Source organism: Psammomys obesus, unplaced genomic scaffold (assembly GCF_907164565.1).
Source record: "Psammomys obesus unplaced genomic scaffold, mPsaObe1.curated_primary_1811, whole genome shotgun sequence".
NCBI classification, from domain to species: Eukaryota; Metazoa; Chordata; class Mammalia; order Rodentia; family Muridae; genus Psammomys; species Psammomys obesus.
Window position 1 is genome coordinate 23594470 of NW_026596109.1, and position 12724 is coordinate 23607193.

The following is a 12724-nucleotide window of genomic DNA, read 5'->3' on the forward strand; positions in this document are numbered from 1 at the left end:
GTAATTTTGTTACTGTTATGAAAACAAGTCCCCACTCTCCAAAATACTCTAGAACGATACCACTTTGGGTGGGGTTGGGGGAAAATGGAAATAAAGCCATACAATATATTAAGTTTTAGTTTGACTGCTAAGTCTGTGGCCATTTGTTCTATAAAATGCAGTAAAGGACATCTGTGTTCATATTAAGTTTTCCGAAAGACAGACTTTTTGTAAGATGAAGCTGTTGAGTATCTCAAGAAGGAAAACTGATCTTTGTTCTTTAATATTACAGATTTCTTTCAGTATTCACATTGCTAACAACCCTTTCTAAATAAATTATTAATGTTTTAATACATTATTCACTTTGTACCCAGCTGTAGCCCCCTTCCACATACCCTCCCAATCCCGCCTTCCCTCCGTCATCTCTCCCCACGCCTCTCCCCAAGTCCACTGACAGGGGAGGACCCTAGCCTATCAGGTCTCACCAGGACTAGTTGCACTGTCTTCTTCTGTGGCTTGGTAAGGCTGCTCCCAGATCAGGGGATAACAACCCTTTGTTTACTGCCTGTTCTGAAATTCCTGCCCTGAAAGTAAAGAGAGGTAGGACAAATACCAAGACAGGAACAAAACAAGTGTGGGTGTTTACACAATCTTTTGGTCACTTCTATTTTAGCAGGCAAATGGGTAGGCATGAAAGTGGTGCTGAGACAAAACAAATGGGTTAAAATGTAAAAATATTGCAATTTTTTTTTTAGATTTATTCATTTTTATGTGCACTGGTGTTCTGCCTACACGACTAGGTGAGAGTGTCGGATCCTCTGGAACTGAAGTTACAGACAGTTGTGAGCTGCCACGTGGGTGCTGGGAATTGAACTCCGGTCCTCTAGAAAAGCTGCCAGTGCTCTTAACCACTGAGCCATCTCTCCAGCCCCACTGTAATTCTTTACAGTGAAAAACTGTGGGTTGTATATATAATCTCTGATCGGACAGGTTTCTATTCTACACTAGAGTTCACCTGCATAATTTTAACAGGATGTCTCAAAAAGATCTGCTTAGGTGTATGTGTGGCACAGCCATCCTATGAAAGCAGTGCAGCTCACGACCAAAAGGGATAGTTTCAATCCCCTTTGTTTTTTTATAATCAGTAGGATAATAAGCAGCTTTTTTACACAAAAGGAGAACAATGGTGTCAGAGGTGAAGTTGGAAGTTAGTACTTCTGTGTTTTCAGCTTAATGCAGCAGTAGAGGTAACTACACAGTCCCCTTCCCAAAATAAATAATGGACACTGTGTGCACTTCCACTCCCTTCTGGATTAGCCAAATGACATGAGGAGAGTCTTATCACTCATAAGAAAAACTTATCTCATCCTGACAGCAATTAACATTTTCCTCAAAGTTATAATTTGTTTTCCTCAACTAGGGTTTTTCAGCCTGGGTACCACCAAAAATTACATCTTAAGAATTTCAGGAGCATCCCTGGTCTCTGCATCCCCTAGAAGTCAGTAACACACATAATTGTCATAATAAAGAACTTCTCAATGGTACTGGGCATGGTGGCACAGGCCAAACAATTTTAGTACATGAGAGTTAAGGGCAGAGGGTGAGTGCCAAACCAGCCAGGTGTCTCAAAAGACATCCATCCAACCAACCATAAATGTCATCACTCCATTTAATCTATGGGAGAACCACCTCTCTAATTCTGAACTGGGACTAAGAGAATTTGTTCCGATAGAGGACATTTCCCCTATTTTAGTGTATTTTTTAGAACACAGAAAGGTGCTCAAAATATGCTTATTCACACTGAGATAACTACTGCCTTTAAAGTTTTACATTAAGCCTTGTGCTAATAAAGGGAATGGATCTGAAGGTAGCAGCAGTTTCAGTGCTTTTACTAATATTATGGCTGATAAAAGGAGAACCTCTTGTCTCGATAGACATTAGTAATCATTTCTATGCATTTAAAGTATTTTGACAGGGTCTCTTCAAATTTTGAAAGCAAAGAAACTAGAGTGGGGTGATCACAAAATGAGTTCCCAGCCTGTGCTGCAGGCAGATAAGAAGGAAATCTTCTGGATCTAGACTTACATTTGTAAAATGTGGAAACAAGCTTTGTTTAAAATGAGAAAATCCTTTTAAGTAAAAAGGAATCTCAATTTGAATCAATTCATGGGTTAGGGTCTGTCTGGCACCTGTATAGAATACTAATTAACAAAATGCTTTCACATAACATTTTATTTGTCTCTTAAAACTAACTAAATTAAATATGAAAATCTTACTAATTTCCATTTTCTAGACAAAGAAACTGAGTGGGTCAAGAAGGTGAGTCATTTACGGCCAAAGAGCTCTGGAAGAACAGAGACTAAAATCTATACATTAATTCAAGATACATCAACCTGTCTAATTTCTATCATAACTATACAAATGTAGTCATTCCCATTTCATAAAAAGAGAAAGTGAGGCTCCCAGAGAAAAAGCAGTCTTAGAAAGTTTTCTAACACATTGTTGACACAGAGATAAGGCTGAATGGGCTAGTTCCCATACAAGAACTAAGATACCCTGTTATGGTATCATATAGGGAAATAGAAGGCCTAATTGTATAAAACAGTTACAACCCAGTGTAAACTAGTAACAGAGATACAGCCATGACTAGTGTTTTTTGAAATCATCTGAACTTTGTCACTTCCTCAATGTTCAGTGTATTTGCCAACCCTATTTCCTGACAGTGACTACCAGTAAAATCTTTAGTAAACGAAATGGACTTTGTATACTTATTTAAACAATGGAGGGAAGAAAGGAACCCAAGGGGAAAAGCACGGTTTCATACAAAAGCAAATTCTTGGGACCATCAGAAAAGGAAATATATATTAGAAAAATGAGTCCAGACAGCTCAGAATTTGAGTCAAGAAGAAAACTGCAAGGCAGTCTTTCCTGATTGGGAGAAGCAGGGTTTGCTTAAATGTTCATCACTCTGCCCCCAAATCATTTTATTCATCATGTTACTGGAAAATATATATTTAAAACAACCAGGAACTCAAATATGTTTGTTGCCCTTTGTCCATTTCTAGCCTGTATTCAACAATTTTAGATTAAATTGCTGAAGTGATTATATATTTCTCAAAAAGTAAGATGGAAATTGCCCTACTGACTGTTAAAGTAACATATTTTTTTTTTTTTACAGAAAGCGGCAAGTTTGGTGGGACTTAGCAGACATTCAGAATAAAGCACAGGAAAAGTTCAGGGAATTCTAGCTCCTAAGTGAACATACAACATTAGCTCTCCACCTCCACCCTTCATAATGGCTAATGCTGGGTTGTTTCTGTGCCAAAAACTGTTATAAGCATTTTACACGTGCAATTTAAAACTCACGACAATCTTAGGAGACAGTGCCTATTACCACATTCAATTAATAGGTAAAGAGCATTGACGTGACAGCTCAGACTCTGCCACTCTGAACTGCTGAAATATTATGTATTAAAGGACACATATATATTACGGGGACACGCACGCGCGCGCACACACACACACACACACACACACACACACACACACACACACACACGGCAATAGCAGTGCCAAAATATCTCCCTGAGGATATTTACTCATTACACAGGGGAAATACTAAATACACAGTGGGAGAAATCAAGTAGTTACTTCATTAACCAACTGATCAAGTTTAACATCGGCTGTAAAAAGACATTTGTCTTCAATTATCTTTGATGATGCAATGAGGTATGTTGTAAAGAACCTTAATCCAACTCCAAGAACCCGCTGAACAAACCCAAACTGGCAGGCCTACAAAATAACTCTGAAAAATTGCTAAAAGTACCCCAGACACAAAAAGAAAGAAACAGAACTGTCAGACTGAAGATTATTAAAATGCAAGTGACAGGCAACATGGGATCATGAACTGGATCCTGTGCCAGAAGAGACATTCCGGTAGAAAGACTGGTGAAAGAAACTATGGTTCAGTTAAGCAAACACTACTGCACCAAAGTCGCCAAGTTCCTAGTTTTGACAAACATATCTTGTAAGAGCTGCTAACATTAGAGGGTTGAGCGAAGGGCACATGAATGAGCTTGTATTTGTTTTCTAAACTATTTAAAAATAAAAAACAAAAAGAAAATAAAAGCAAAGTAGGTTTCTTAAATATAAGGGATTTAAAAATAATTCAAGGGCCAGGAAGATGGTTTAGCAAGTAAAGGCATTTAGCCAAGCCTGAGCTCAATTTCTGAGACTCACACGGTGGGAAAGAACTGACTCTGGAAAGTTTGGTCTGATCTTCACACATCTGCTATGGCATGCGCGTGCCCACCCTCAACACACACAAAATAAATAAATGTAATTTAAAAAATAAATTCAAGATTCAAAGTTTGCCTTCAAGACTGCACACAGTTTAAAAGCTAAAGTTCTATGTTGTATACTTTTGCCATATCACAGTGCCTTCCAGGTCTCATGTCCTTTCTTTTTTTTTAAAGAGTTATTTTGTTTTGGGTGGGAGAGATGTTCAGCAGGGGACCTGACTCCAGGTCCCTGTACCCACACAGTGGCGGATACTGAGCTGGAGTAACAGGTGCTTATGAACCTCTCAATTCTGGCCCTTCGAAAGAGCAGCACTCCTAACCACTAAGCATCTCTCTAGCTCCGTGTCTTCTCTCTGATGAAGTCTTTAAGCAGGGAGCTGCTAATGTGTCACTCACTGGCGTGGCACAGGTGTCCAACTAATCTACCCACAAGTAGAATTTTTCTTTAAAAAATAAAAAGGGGGAAGTATTATAGAGTAGTATAAAGGCAGTATTAGAAGTAGTATAAGTATTATTAGTAGTATAAAGGCAGTATTATTAAGCTCTAGGTGGTCTTAGAAAGCATTCTATATACTACTATCAAAGTTTCTGATTGAATGTCACTCAGTGAAACATTTAAAATATCTGCATTTATTTCAGTTCTGCTATCTAATCCCTGTGAATCTTAAATCTCTTAAAGCAAGAATTTAAGATGAACTAGGAAGAGACTCCCTGAAAGGAGGAAGCATGAAGTGTAAGCGGAAGCCCTGAGGTAATTATGACACATTTCATTTTTAAAAGCTTTTAAATACAAATCTTAAAACTTAAAAATGTCTTTGAGTTATCAATAATTATCTCATTACCATAGTGTTTCCTTCAGAGATCCTTTTGTAAAATAGAGCTACCACTACCTAAGACGAGCCCTAAAAACTTGGGTCCTTGAATAAGAGCTCTACCTAGTTCTTTTATGAATTCTCTATGAATTTCCAAATTTACCAGCCAGGTCTGCAGCATGTGGTTTCCAAATCTTACAAAGGCAGTTAACATCACTTATCACATGTTTAAAGAACTTGCCACAGGACCAGAAGAAAACCACTTTGCAGTAAGACTCCAGTGCTGGGCTCTGACAGCAGGGTATGGTGCCTTGACTTAATCATTTTGCTCTCCGAGGTCTGCTTTCTGTTATGAGCAGACCACCATGCAACCCAAATACTGCTGCGTAACCTTACCTCCAAATACTCCCTGTTTGACCAATAAAATTCTTGGGCAGGGCAGAAATGAGGTAGGTGTGGCCAAGATTTGCAGGCGGGAAGGACGGAAGGATCACGGGTAGTAGAGACAGGTGTGAGAGGAGAAGGAAGCAGGACCTCTCCTAGCATGAAGAGAACAACATGGTCAAGAGGAATTTATTCTGAGGTGGTGTTGGAGAGAAGCAGACCAGATGAAAAGCATGTACAAGTATTTATGGAATTATGGATGGGAAGTAGCCCAGAGAGGAATGATTTAAACAAGTGGCATATGGGATGTGGGGCTGGGGAATAACAAGGTAGCTTAGGGGGCTTACATCTACTCAGCCCCAGGTGAAATAAGGCTTATCTAAAATTTTATCAAGTGACTGTGTCTTTTATTGATATGATATTGGGTTAATAATACCCACAAAAATAATTATAGGTGTTTAATAATAAATTTTAATAGCCATTTTTATTTTCTACAGTACTGGGTCATGTGCTGGGTTCACTCAAATACACTTCCCTCCTTTTATAAAGCAACCTTATATAGGGCAGGGTTCAAATTTGTGCCTCAGTAAAATTACCAATAACTAAAAGCCATAGAGTTTGGGGAATCATAAAATTATTCCAACTCTAATATTATTCAGCTGTTAAGAAAAACGATATTTGCAGATAAATCATCCTGAGGTAACTCAGATCTCAAAAGACAAGTGTTGCATATTTTTTCTTCTATGTGGATGTTACCTTGTAAGCTTTAGATATGTGCTACAATCCGAATAACCACAGAGACCAGGTACCTAGTAAGGGATTGGGCAGGAGGAGAGGACCTTCCAAGGAAGAGGAAATAGAATATGGTGTTATAGAGCGATAAAGGAGAAAATACAAGATAGGGATGGGAACGGTAGAAGAGGGAAAAGGAGGGCATAGATGGAGGGGCAAATAACACTAAAAGCCTACGGGGGGCGGAATCACACTTTAGAAGTTTTCTTTTTTAAAAAATATTTTTTATTTATTTAACTTTATTTTATGTGCATTATTGTAACAGTGTCAGATCCCTTGGAATGGGCATTATAGACAGTTGTGAGCTGCCATGTGGGTGCTCGGAATTGAACCCGGATCCTTTAGGAAGAGCAGACAGTGCTCTTAAGCACTGAGCATCTCTCCGGCCCCCAAAGTTTTCTAAAACATATACATATATGAAAGTAATCTAAATGGAGTCACCAAATGACAGGGGAGACAATGCTCTAACTATACATCTTATGCTACCAAGTAAAGCTTCCAGGGCCAGGAATGGGTTACATCTTGTTGACTCATTAGGCAAAAGAGTCCTCTGGACTCCCCAAAACATCCCAGGCTATTGCCACCTCTATTGGTTGCTGTCCACAACCTGATGATAAAGCCCTATTGCTAAAGACAACACTTTCTTATGTCATTGAACACAGAAGCTGAGTTGGTGTCCAATGAGACGTTTTACTCTTACTGATGACTATCCCTCCTGGTGCTGGAAGGCACTCTGCACGCTACCAGAAGAGAAAAGCAATCTCTTTATTACCCAGCCTCAAACCCTGTGTCCTACAACAGAGACCTGCGTGCAAGACATACTGGTGCAACGGTGTCACAGGAGTAAGCGATCACTTTTTGATTGGATTTAAGACCCACTCCTGAAGCAGAACTCATGCCTGACACTGCTAAAGTAGCCAAGAACCTGAGATTAGACAGGTCACAAGCTAAGTGGAAAACCCACTACTATTATTCTGCTAGAGGAACATAGCAATAAAATGACTCCTAATGACATATTGGTATACCCATAGATCAGTGCCTTGCTCAACCCTCACCAGGGGAGCTTCTTCTTGAAGTAGATGACACAGATACCCATAACTAGCTACTGTGCAGAGAGTGGGAGATGTTGGAGCTCTTAGGCCTAAATAGGATATCTTCAATTAAGCCCTCCTCTGAAGGCTCAGAGATCTATGCAAAGAAGGATGCAGAAAGACTGTAAGAACCAGAGCCATAAATGATTCCAAGAAAACAAGTGTCTCCCAGACACAATAGGACTGATGAAAATGAACTCACACACAACATCTGTATAGGTTCAAGCCATACAGGGCCTCAGAAGTAAAAGGAGAAAGTAGACATGAGGACCTAAACCTGTCTGTAGGACCCAAGAAGCTATCTGTAACTGATAGCTGCTTGCAAAGGGAAAAATGAGTTTTTTTCCAATGGAGTATCACTGGGTATGGCAATCATGCCTCAGGGCAGCCCTATTAGCCAGGATGGATAAGGAGGTGGGAAGGATATGGGAGAACTTAGGGGAAAGAAAAAAAACATGATCAAAATGCATTCTATTAAAAAATACATTAAATAAAAAATTTCAACCATAAAACAATGATTTCTAATGATAATGTAATGTAAACAATCAAGTACATATTAAATACCTACTAAGCATTTAATTAAGAATGTAAAGTAGGGATTAATATACACTTTGTGGATTTATGGTAGTGTTCTCCCATAACTTAAGATGTAACCATTTTCTCAGATTTAACTGTGTTTTGTGGTACCTAAGCTAAGGTTTATCATTCATGTTTTGTGGACAAGTTTGATCATGTAGAAAGTTCTAGTTTTCAAATACTCTTAATATTGAAAAATGGTAAAAACCATAATAGTTATAGCTAATACATAATTTTAAAAACATGTCAAAATCTCTACAATGACTTTTAACATTGAATGGTAATATATATACACACACACATACACACACACAGGTGTATATATAAAATGTTAAGATTTTTTTTCAATAGAAGGAAATCAGATGAGTTTGAACATGTTTTTACTACTCTTACAGAAGTTAACTTTTAAGGTATTTTCTGTTCAGAATGTCTTAATATGCTTCAAGAGAAGAAAATTTTAACTGGATTTATTTTCTCTCTTTTTGTTATTATTTTTTTTGAGACAGGGTTTCTCTGTGTAGCCTTGGCTGTCCTGAACTCCTTCTGTAGACCAGGCTGCCTCCAACCCAGTGATCCACCTCCCTCTGCCTTCTGAGTGCTGGGATTACAGGTGTGCAGATGACTCCTGACTTTCAGTTCGATTTCTAATACGAATAAAGTAAGGTAGCTTTCCATTACCTTAAAAATAACAATTACTGCTACTCTCAATGAATAATGACAGTTTAACCCTAGACTTTCATTTTTTTTCTTGGTCCTTGTAGAGTTCTCAGGAGTAACAGGTGCTCTCTCTCTGGCCTAACCACTGTGTTCTCCAGAAACTTTCTAACAGGATTTAGAGGCACTGTGTGTGGGAAGTTAAGAGCATTTAAGGAAAAACTAAACAAACAAACAAACAAACAAAAAACCCAAAAAACAAACAAACAAGAACACCCCCCAAACCCCTTTTTTAAGAAAATAAATGCATATAGCTGGGTTACTTCTATAAATTTCTATCTTCCATCTGGTTATTGTTACATTATCACATTACAAATATTCCAAATGACTAAATTATGGCTAATTTTCCATTTTCTGTCATATGTATATTTTAATGTACAATAAATTACTTCTTCACAGACTAGAAAACTGGAAAAAATGATCACATATACCAATATCTTGATGAAACATCGTTTCTTCTTAATTTTTTACAAAAACTTTTTTTCAGGTACATTTTTTTTTTCTTTCAGTGAAAACAGAACACTGCTGGGAAATGATGACTCTCACTTTTCAGTGGAAATATTCCCTGTAGTTAATAATCAGCTCTAACATTATTCAGTCTCTCTCTTTACCACATTAATAAGAACAGTTAAAGCATGGAAGAAACACTACTTAAAATCCCTCTAAAGTAGAGCTAACCAATGTACAATAACAGCAACACCATTCTAGCCACTCAGCAATTTTCTTCAGAGAGCAACATAATTCTCAAATTTGAAAGAAAAAGTGAGGTTAATAATATTAGGCTCTAAAACATGTAAAAAACTAAGTACTGTAGGTTAGGCTACATGCACTTAAAATGAGAACAGTTTTCCATTTTTTGTATCATCAACAGGCCGTAACACCTGTAGTTATTATATTTCTCAGGCTTTCTTCACCTAAGACCACAGAAACTTTGGATTTGAGATTTATCCAACCTTTCTCCTAAGAGAGAAGGAAATGTAATCATAAACAACATAATTCTAAAGCCAAGTATGAAAAAATGCCAAATAAAAGCAACCTGATATGCTTCAGCAAATTTCCTTTGTCAAGTTCACGTTTACCCGAAGCCTCATAATGATCCTTAAAAACCAAGCCGGAGAGCACCCACCTTTTTATTCTGTCGCTATCACCACACGCTAACCCACCTTCTCCCCAGAGGGTAAAATCGAAGATAGTATGAGGCATCTGTGGGCACCGGGAACCACACTGCACAGTGCCGCCTGCTCAGTGTTCTTTACAGAAGAGCCTCAGAATGTGTGTGGGCGGGCCTGCGTTACGCAAAGTAGGTAAACACTCCCGGAGCTGAGCTCGCATTGGCTGAAGTGAGACTTCGCTTCTCCTTTACCTCTTCCCTAAGAGAGTATGTGGCCCAAAAGGGGAAGAAACGGAAGTAAGAGGAAGCAGGAACAATTTTTAACACAGGCTTAGGAGCAAATTATAGAATAAAGCACTTCAAAAGAAAAATATCCTACTTCTTAAAAAGCCATGCAGATTAACTCTGTACCTGCTCTGTAAATGCTGAAAAAATAACTAAGATTAGCTCATAATATTAAAATAGCCTGTTTTTAACAGATTTAGCATAATAATCAGTTAAACACTCCATTTAAGAAAACAAAATCAATAAAATTCACATGTACTAAATATCTATTTAGTAGTATGAAATCAATTTTATTTTTCCCTTGATCTGGTCACAAAATACTATCTATATTACTCTGAACATAAAATCAGGTGAACATTTAATCGTATTCTCAGTTGATAATACTTGTTAATTTCTAGCTTTATATCTTACAATAAATTAAGGCGAGGGTCTAGCTCTGTTGGTGGAATGCTTGACTAGCAGATAAAAGGTTCAATTCGCAGGACAGCAAGAATAACAGACTAAATAAGTAAATAAATAAGAACTGTTTGATGTTTGTGATCATGGAAAAATTACAGCACTACTTGGAAGTAAGTAGTGGAACTGCTTTATAACCCTGAGCTTTATAACCCCCCCCCCCCCCCCCCCCGCACACTATGTAAGACGTTTTGCTGGTCTCAGATCACCCCACTTGCAAATTACTCCTCCATTTCCCTTTCAGAAAAGCCTTTCATTTACCAGGAATAGAAGTACACTGAACCAGTCTATTTCTCTATATAGCCAAACATGCGTAATTACATTTGCTTTTTTTAATTTGGTGAGATTAAACCCCAAGGGTAAATGTGATTTATACACGCTCACCAAGCAGCACATGCAAGCATCAGCACACCCCAGCCATTAAACTAAGCTCCACGAGAACCTACGCTGGTTCTCTCTTACCGAAGTTCTCTAGTCAGGGCTGGAGGGAGCTCAGAGGTCAAGAGTGTGTGGATGCTGCCAGAAGACCTGGGTTTGCTTTTCAGCACTTAGAACCCTAACTCTAATTCCAGTGGATCTGATGACCTCTTCAGGTCTCTGAGGGCACCAAGGACACATGTGGTACAAACATACTTGGGGGGATACCCTACACACATAAAAGAATAATAAAGTTCTTTAATAGCCCTCAAGTGTCCAGCCCTAGCAAACATTCAACTTGCTCCAAAATTAATGCTGATACTCATGTTTAACAGCTATTATGGAAACCGTTCTCAAATTTGACAGTTAAGACTTAATTAAATTATGCTATACTGAATAGTATCATTACTAGTGACACTTGATTCCAAACTCAGTAAGTGCCCTTACTGATTTTAATTAGAATCAATGTGTTGCCAGGAAATTATCTTTTTTGAAGTCATTAAAAAAAAAAAATTTGCTGGTCCTAAATTTATCTGAGACGCCTTCCCTCACAATGTGCTCACAGGACAACAGTTCTGATTCATAGCATGTCTATCATACTTAAGACAATACTGTCATAATCACTGATGCCTTGGCACAAAATGAACAGCCCTTCTTAGACCTTGTTTGTACCTTCTCTTGCCAGCATTCCGTAACTATGTCAACATGTCCCCAGACTGTCCTTCAGTGAATCTTCATACCATTGCTTCTGCCCCTCTGCTGGCAGCAAGACCCCTTAGACACAGTGAAATAAATCTGCTCAGGCACCCTGTTATGTCCAGTATAGACACACCTAAGCCCTAAAACTCACTGAAGACAATCTGAATACATTCAAGGACCCTTCTGCCTGAGGACCCTATCTGTCGTGTTACTCCAAGCCAAGGACTGCTCAAGAAAGCAGACATGACAGGGTTAATACTCATACCAAAAGAATGTAGTTGTAGCTACCTATGCCTAATGCTATAACAAAACCCGAGGACCTGCCTGCCACTCTTTGAACCAACATACCAACTATCTTAATGTCTGGAAGTGATTTCTTGTTCATTCCCAGGGCAACCACCTTATCAAATAGCCCATATAGTATGACATCATTCCTGAATAGAAACAGAATTACAAGTATGACAGTTCCTTACATATTTCAGGCTATGTTTACGCCAAGTGATCCTAGGCAATACATTTTTCTTAAAGAGCTCTGAGAAAATACTAAAAATAAAACTTCCCTGTGTTCTAACTGATTATAAGCTGAATGTAGGGCAAAGACCTATCCATAACAGAGAATGGTTAGAATTAAATTTCTAGACATTTCTTCCCTAGTCTCAGTTCTGACTACTTAACAAAACGTTTGTTTTGTTTTTTGACATGTGCTTTTATATGTGATTAATAAGGTCATGGAAGCCAGCCAAACATAAAAACAAACCACAACCAAGCCTTTACAGTAGCCTTCTTGGCTGCTGGGAACTGGCTACTAAGCGTTGGCAAACGGACCTGGATCTCAACAACCTCTCTTCTGTCCTTAAGTATCTGGCGTGGACTATGGGAGCGTCTAAGTCCTTGCCTAACTCTTCAATATAACTGCAATTGTTTTAGCTCAAGGACCAATGATAAACTTGTCCCCTAAGACCTTTAAAATCATAATTCTTCACAAGTTAACCAAAACAAGGTACACTTACCTCACAATCTCTAGGCCAGTTTCAGGTGTTTCTTTCCTTAATTGTCCTTTTGTGTGTGTGTGTGTGTGTGTGTGTGTGTGTGTGTGTGTGTGTGTGT

The 12724-nt window shown here is 38.4% G+C and overlaps 1 protein-coding gene across 3 annotated transcripts in view; it reads right to left on the reverse strand.

Annotated features, from left to right (window-relative positions):
* Peli1 (pellino E3 ubiquitin protein ligase 1) overlaps positions 1-12724 on the reverse strand; it is a 56008-nt gene that overhangs the window by 16340 nt on the left and 26944 nt on the right. The window contains exon 1 of one of the 3 annotated variants that reach the window (XM_055629048.1): positions 9813-9826. The exons of 1 other annotated variant lie outside the window; for it this stretch is intronic. The gene's annotated coding sequence lies outside the window, so the exon portion shown is untranslated. Of the gene's footprint in view, positions 1-464; positions 540-9812; positions 9827-12724 lie in introns of those variants that run through there. One more of the 3 variants, XM_055629046.1, reaches the window with a different exon arrangement.